Source organism: Triticum dicoccoides, chromosome 3B (genome assembly GCF_002162155.2).
Source record: "Triticum dicoccoides isolate Atlit2015 ecotype Zavitan chromosome 3B, WEW_v2.0, whole genome shotgun sequence".
NCBI classification, from domain to species: domain Eukaryota; kingdom Viridiplantae; phylum Streptophyta; class Magnoliopsida; order Poales; family Poaceae; genus Triticum; species Triticum dicoccoides.
In genome coordinates this window covers 113990770-113999235 of record NC_041385.1, presented here as the reverse complement: position 1 = coordinate 113999235, position 8466 = coordinate 113990770, and positions in this window count along the sequence as shown.

Sequence of the window (8466 nt, the reverse complement as noted above, 5' to 3'; positions counted from 1 at the left end):
TTTGCGGTACGCCACACACCTCCCGATCAACAGGACCCCCGTTTCGACCGTAGGAGGTCCGTTTCATCCGTTTTGCGGTACGCCAGGCCGCTCCCGATCAACAGGACCCCCGTTTCGACCATAGGAGGTCCGTTTCCTCCGTTTTGCGGTACGCCAGGCCCCTCCCAATCAACAGGACCCCGTTTCGAACGTGGCCGGTCGAACACAAGGCCGTTTCCTCCGTTGTGCGGTACGCCAGGCCTCGTTTCCATCGCCTGTTCTATCCAAGCCCTCCCGATGAACACAACCATGCATTCCATTCCGACCTAGCCGGTTGGCTCCCCATGAACACGACGACGATGTTGTTTCTCCGTTCCGACCCAGCCATGTACGTATGCGCGATAGGCGTTAGAGACCCTGCCTGTATGTACGTATGTGGCCGTATTTTCTTTCTTGCACCCTCGCCGCTGTACGTACGTGTACATGCTACGCGCGCGCCTCTACTACGACACGTGCGCGCCTCTACATCTACGACACGTGCGCGCCTCTACATCGACCAGTATGTACGTACACGTTCGCGACCAGAATGACAACGCTACGTACGCTTTGACCAGGTGGGTCCCGACTGTCAGGCACTTCCTTGCGTGCGAAGATGTAGCTGGTGGGTCCCAGCAGTCAGGGTGGCGAATCGTTTTTTTGCCCGGATGCACTTCCTTGCGTTCGAAGATGTAGCTGGTGGGTTCCAACAGCCAGGGGGGCGAATCGTTTTTTTTGCCCGGACGCACTTCCTTGCGTGCGAAGGTGTAGCTGGTGGGTCCCAGCAGTCAGGGGGGAAATGTTTTTTTCGTGAAATATGGTGACCCGTCCGGTGGGTCCCTGCTGTCAGGTGGAGGAATAATTATTTTGAGCATAATAAGGAGGCACTTCCTTGCTGCGGCCGTGGACCCAGCTATCAGCCTCTCCACGTACAGTCCACATCCGATGGAAGCCGTTCCTTGACCATGTTGACCACGCTGCGCCGAGAGCACCAGGGCGGTGGACGACAGCGAGGCCTAGGAAGGGGACGACACGGAGCCGGGGAAGACGCGGCAGTGGATGCCCACGCGTAGAGGAGTACGAGGGTTCACTAGTTCGCTGCGGTGTGAGGCTACCGTCGCCGCAGAATAACAGGGGGTGTGGGTGAGTAGAGGGATGGCCTGGCCAGCGGTGGGAATAGTAGGGGGCGGTGAGGCCTCCGCCGCATCTCAGCCGGCCACGGGAGGCAGGAGCACGAGGCACGACCGGCGCTGGTTTGGGCGGCTGGAGCAAGAAGACCAAAGGTTGAAGAAGCACTACGGCTGTTGGATGGACATCGTACGGTCACTGGAGCTAGAATCGTGCATATTGACTAAGTTTACAAAGCCCTCCGTCCCTGTCAACTTAGTAAGCCCACAAGTCAGCCTGCCACTATACTGGGTCCCAGCTAACAGGGGGAGTATTCATTTTTTTGTGCGAAATAAGGAGGCACTTCCTTGTGTGCGAAGATATAGCTGGTGGGTCCGAGCTGTCAGCGGCGGTAACGTTTTTTTCGCGAAATACTGAGGCCCTTTCGGTGGGTCCCTGATGTCAGGTGGATGAATCATTATTTTGCGCGTAATAAGGAGGCGTTTCCTTGCGTGCGGCCGTGGACCCAGCTGTCGGCCTCTCCACGTACAGTCCACTTCAGATGCATGTCGGTCGTTGACCAAGTTGACCAGGCCGCGCCGAGAGCACCATGGCGGTGGACGTCGGCGAGGCCTAGGAAGGGAATGACACGGAGGCAGGGAAGACTCAGCAGTTGTTTCCCACGCGGAGGGGAGTACGACTGAACGAGGGTTTACTAGTTCGTCTGCCGTCGCCGGAGAATAACAACATGTGTGGGTGAGTAGAGGGATGGCTAGGCCAACGATGGGAGTACGGTGGGGCGGTGAGGCCTGCACGGCAGCACAGCCGGCCGTGGGGAGGAGGGAGCAGGCAGTCCCGCCGGCGCTTGTTTGAGCGGCTGGAGCAGGAAGAGCAGAGATTGAAGAAGCACAACAGCCATTGGATGGACATCCAACCGTCACTGCTTGTGCGTCAACCTTTTTTTAGGAAAGCCTCAAATCTGTGAAAAACAACGTACAGCCCATCTGCCATTATTTCTAATAATTTACAGCCTATTTGCTAATTCTTAAGGTTTTTTTGGAGCCCATATTCTTTGTTAGCATTACAGCCCATATTGTGGCCACGGTTAAAAAATTATACGAAATTTTGCATATTTCGGTGCGGTCCGAACTGTTTTTAATCCCGAAATTTCGACTCACATTCAAACTGATTTTAAAAATAAATGTATATCAATATAAAATCCAACAAATTCTCCACACATAAAAATTAATGTAATTTAAAATCTTGAAATGAAAAAAATATATTTGAAACTAATTGTCGGTTTGATGTGTTTTAAAAATGTACAGCCCATTTCTCATTACTGATGGGCCCTTTTCTCGGCCAGCCGAATGAAAAGCTCTCCTCGTCTTGAAAGATTTGCAGCAGAACATGCCTGCCAAAGCGACTTAATTGGCAAATCACAAAAAAACTGGGCTGTGGCCATGGACCCAGCTGTCAGCCTCTCCACGTACAGTACTCTTCCGATGGAAGTCGTTCCTTGACCACGTTGACCACGTCGCGCGGAGAGCACCACGGCGGTGGACGACGACGAGGCCTAGGAAGGGGACAACGCGGAGCCGGGGAAGACGCGACAGTGGAAGCCCGCGCGGAGAGGAGTACGAGGGTTCACTGGTTCGGCTGTGGTGTGAGGCTGTCGTCGCCACAGGGCCTGGCCAGCGGTGGGAATAGTAGGGGCGGTGAGGCCTCCCCGGCAGCACAGCTGGCCACGGGAGGTAGGAGCATGCGGCACGACCGGCGCTGCTTTGGGCGGCTGGAGCAAGAAGACCAGAGGTTGAAGAAGCACTACGACCGTTGGATGGAAATCGTACGGTCACTGGAGCTAGAATCGTTCATATTGACTAAGTTGACAAAACCCTTCGGCCCCGTCAACTTAGTAGGCCCACAAGACAGCCTCCCACCAAGGTGGGTCCCAACTAGCCGGGGGAGTATTCATTTTTTTGTGTGTAATAAGGAGGCACTTCCGATGGGTCCGAGCTGACAGCGGGGGGAACATTTTTTTCGCGAAATACGGTGGCCCGTCCGGTGGGGCCCAGCAGTCAGGGGGAAACGATTTATTTCACAAAATACTGGTGGCCCGTCCAGTGGGTCCCCACTGTCAGGTAGAGGAATAATTATTTTCCGCGTAATAAGGAGGCACTTCCTTGCGGCTGCCGTGGACCCAGCTGTCAGCCTCTCCACGTACAGTACTCTTCCGTTGGAAGTCGGTCGTTGACCACATTGACCACGCCGTGCCGAGAGCACCACGGCGGTGGACGACGGCGAGGCCTAGGAAGGGGACGACGCGGAGCCGGGCCACGGGAGGCAAGAGCAGGCGGTAGCACAGCCGGCCACGGGAGGCAGGAGCAGGCGGCACGACCGGCGCTGCTTTGGGCGGCTGGAGCAAGAAGACCAGAGGTTGAAGAAGCTGTATGGCCGTTGGATTGACATCATACGGTCACTGGAGTATTGACTAAGTTGACAAAGCCCTCCATCCCTATCAACTTAGTAGGCCCACAAGTCAGCCCAACAATATGGTGGGTCCCAGCTAGCAGGGGGGTATTCATTTTTTGGGCGTAATAAGGAGGCACTTCCTTGCGTGCGAAGATATAGCTTGTGGGTCCGACCTGTCAGCGGTGGTAACGTTTTTTTCACGAAATACTAAGGCCCTTCGGTGGGTCCCTGATGTCAGGTGGACGAATCATTATTTTGCGCGTAATAAGGAGGCATTTCCTTGCATGCGGCCGTGGACCCAGCTGTCGACCTCTCCACGTACAGTCCACTTCAGAGGCATGTCGTTCGTTGACCAAGTTGACCAGGCCACGCCGAGAGCACCAGCGCGGTGGACGACGACGAGGCCTAGGAAGGGAACGACACGGAGGCACGGAAGAATCAGCAGTTGTTTCCCACACGGAGGGGAGTACGACTGAACGAGGGTTTACTGGTTCGTCTACCGTCGCCGGAGAATAACAGCATGTGTGGGTGAGTAGAGGGATGGCTAGGCCAGTGATGGGAGTATGGTCGGGCCGTGAGACCTGCGCGGCAGCATAGCCGGCCGCGGGAGGAGGGAGCAGGCAGTCCCGCCGACGCTTGTTTGAGCGGCTGGAGCATGAAGAGCAGAGATTGAAGAAGCACGATAGCCGTTGGATGGATATCCAACAGTCACTGCTCTCATGTGTTGATTAAGTTGACAGGGCGTTGCGTGTGCGTCAACCTTTTTTTTTATGAAAGCATACGCGTCAACCTGTAGTAGGCGCACAAGTCAGCCTCAAATCTATGGAAAACAGCATACAACCCATCTGCCATTATTTCTAATAATGTACAACCGATTTGCTAATTCTTAAGATTTTTTTTGGAGCCCATCTTCTTTTTGTTAGTATTACACCCCATATTGTGGCCACGGTTTAAAAGTATACGAAATTTTGCATATTTCGGTGTGGTCAACTGTTTTTAATCCAAAAATATCGACTCACATTCAAACTATTTTGAAAAATAATTTATATAAATATAAAATCAAAATAATAGTCCACGCATAAAAATCAATGGAATTTAAGATCTTGTAATGAAAAAAAATGAAACTAATTCCCGGTTTGATGTATTTTAAAAATGTACAGGCCATTTCTGGGCAAACCGAATGAAACTCTCCTCGTCTTGAAACATTCGCAGCCCAGCAGGGCCGATAAAGCAAGTAGGCCTTGTTTGGGTATTTCTTTAAAAAACATAGAACTGGGCTAGCCATTTTCAGCAAGAAAAAAACACAACTGGGCTCATGATGTGGTAAACATAAATAAAACCCTGGCTAGACGGGCCACAGCCCCCGCACAACCCCGTTGTACCCTGATCCGTCGCTAAAACTAGTATGAATAACAACTACTTGTTCCTCATTGTCTCAAAAAAACTGCTTGTTCCTCAAAAAAAAAACTGCGCGACTTGCTGGGTCCCTGGTGTCAGCCGCTCGTAGTGTAATTCTCTCGTTTATTGACTACGTTGACGATGGCGTGAGCCCCAGATGTCCAACCATTAGGAGGAACCATATTTTTGGGCTTGTACTATAGAGGCACTTGCTTGCGTATAGCCATGACGCTGGTGGGTCCCTACTGTCATCCTCTCCACGTACAGTCATCTCCTTATTCCTCTCGGTTGTTGACAATGTTGACAACGCAAGAGGGAGGCACACCGCGCACGGCGAGCGAACCAAGGCCGCAAGGCGGAGGACGACGACGAGGACTCGGACGGAACGAACAGGAGCCGTTGAAGATGGTCGGTCCAGTCGCAGGCGGAAGGCAGTACGAGGGTTGACTGGTGGGGGTGGTGGGGGCTAGTCACTTGGCTTCTGTAATGCACAGTGAGCTCAAGTAGCCGGTGTGAGTGATGTTATTTCCCTTGGTTGTCATTTGTTACAATATTTCACTCTAAATTAAACGAATGGCAAGCCATTTGCCTTGTTTCAAAGAAAATATGACAGCCACACCCGAGTTGAAAAGGGTAGGAACATCTAACTCCAGCTTACAAACTGTACAAAAGCATGAGGGTTGATTGTTCATCAGGTTTACAAAAAAACCCAGATTGAAAAGGGCAACAACATCTAACTCCGGCACTGTTTTCGGCAGTCACAGTCAAATGGATTGGTCAGGTCCATACAATGAACATCCTGGATCGTAAAATTTACTGGATTATGACCACAATATGTTGTAAATAGAAGCCCGACACGTTCAGAAGCTCTTTTGCCCACCTGAAACTCCTTTTTTTTGCTGTTCGACATACCCATCCGTCAAAACCATGCTGCTAATAAACTTAAGCCTGATGGACAATAGTAACCTCGCATTCAGCAGGAAGAATGTGACAAATCTTGTGTTTGCACAGTTGGCTACATATCATTCTAGCGTTATTGTCTTCAATCAAATCTCATGAGAAGTGAGAAATCCCGATGCTTACGAATCCACCGATTGGTTATAACTTTCTTACCCTGTCCTGTTGCCTAAATAGACATGAAAATTGAAAACAGTTAAGGTCTAAAAGAAGAGTGTCGAAAGAGCAACAACTGAACGGTTAATTCTACTACACTATATGCGGGCTTCCAATGTGCGTGAAATTATCACCTTTATATACAACTTCTCCAGACATGGAAAGCATTGCAGCAAGCCAATAATCTTGTTCAGATCCAAACTATTCATTTGGATATATAAGATCTTGACAGAATCCAGCACCATTGATAGGCCATCCATGGAGAAACTCTTCATTGAGCATAGAACATAATATTAGTACAAAATGTGTACTCCAAGATGATATATAAATTATGCGCAAAAATTTAAAATGCAGCATATGGTTACAAGTGTAGATGATAATATAAAGTACCTGAAGAACTGTGGAGCCAAACACCATATTGAAATGAGCACAGAGATCATGTATTACACCCAAGGTCTCCAGTTTAGGCGCAGAGAGGACGGTTATTTGCAATGGTGAATAACTAGAATCAAGGATCAACCTTTGAAGTGAAGGTGCATCTTGGATGATGAGCTGCCTTCCGTCAAAAGAATTTCCAATTCTTACAAGGTTAGGCACTTTATTTGGAGACAACCGATTCTAACTGTGAAAACAAGCACCAAGCACTCCAGTGCAGGGCAACTGGAGTGGATGATGCTATGCAATGAGGCCTCCGATATACGAACCCACACAAGTGAAAGTTTCTTGAGAAATGGGAGTCGAAGGTTTAGTACCAGATTGTCTAGAAGGTAGCACAACACAAAGGTGGCGGTGTGGAGAGAGGAGGAAAACCGCGAGATGGACATCGGTGCTGAGGGCACAAGTTCATGGCGTTCTGTATGTGGTATGTGACTTCCAGGGGAATAGTAGAACTCAAGCAGCTGTAGTTCTGTGAATTCAGGGGATTTCAGCCAGGCATCCACCGTGCAGGGCATGGTATGCTTGCTCAGGTAGCATGACGGGATATAGAGGCTTTGAACAGAGCCCTAGTGGGAGGAGATGATGGCTCTGGGGATTTCAAAATCATTGAAGAGAGATAGCTGACGACAGTCGAGATTAAGGGGCACGACGCACCATAGAGAGCGCCACCGAATTGAGAGGACTTGGGTGCGGCAGCAATCCTTGGTGGGGAGAAGCGAGATGATCTCCCCAAGGACGGCGTCCGGGAGATCGCTGATGCAGTCCACCCGAGATTCTACGGGTTCCTGGGATCCGGTGGGGGCGGGGTCGCCGCTTCTCCCTGCACTACCAAGTGCGGGATCTACAACAGGCGTCGCTGCTGGCGGGAGCCTCATCTACTTGGCGCTGGGGTCAGCCGACTCCATTTTCCTCGAGGGCGTCGCGTCGCGCTCACGGATTTGAGCAGAGTAACAAATGACGAGCCTAGGTGTAGTGCGAGCGAAGAAGAAGGGGAGCTGGGGGTTTTCTGTAGGAGTGAGGAAGAAGGGGAGCTGGGGTTTTCTGTAGGAATGAGCTGACGTGAGGTGGGTGGGAGCGAGGAGGAAGAAGAGCACCCATGTTTTTTTTGTGGGGGAGGGGGGCGGTGTGCTGGGTGTGGGTAGCGCCTTTTGAATTGATTTTACTATTTACTAGTGTGGATTGGCTGTTTTGTCTTGGGCCCAGAGAAACAATTACTACTAGTACAGTGGAGACACTCTACAGCTACCCAGAAAAACAATTACTACTAGTACAGTGGAGACACTCTACCGCTTCTAGCTCGTCCTAGGTCATTGAAACGTCTCCCTCTACTGAATGCCGTTATACTTTTGTTCACCGACATGCAGGCCATGCAGCACGCGGCCCAAATGCCATCCACCAAATTAGCAGGCAGTATGCAGGCGGAGAGTCACCCCGGTCGTAGCGCGGCAGTAACGAGCCATCGTATCACAAAACCCCACCTCCCCGCAGTCTAAGTTTGACGGACGAAGCAACCATCATTTCACACCTCGCTGAATCCCCTTCTCCCTCACCGTCTTCAAGAAAGGCAACACTCGCATCTGCCACTGTTCTTCTCTCCCAATGAAGGGAAGGTAAGCGGATCCGTGATGTTGGTATATTTTTGTTCAGAGAAAAAAAGAACTTTTGCAAAGCAGTAACCGATCCTCACTCTCTTTTTTGTTTCATTGTCATTGCGATTGTGTTTTCCTTTCAGTGGTCTCCTAGTATTCGTCAGTTTCATGATGGACCAAGGAGAACCAGGCAAAGATCTGCTGATATTGGAGCAGACGCGGGAGGCTGATCCCCACGAGACAGAGAGCTCCAAGAAGATGGAGGCAACCACCGAGCCGACCCCAGATACGCTCACGGCATGGTCAACGCCCCGTTTGAGGTTACAACCCCTGTGGC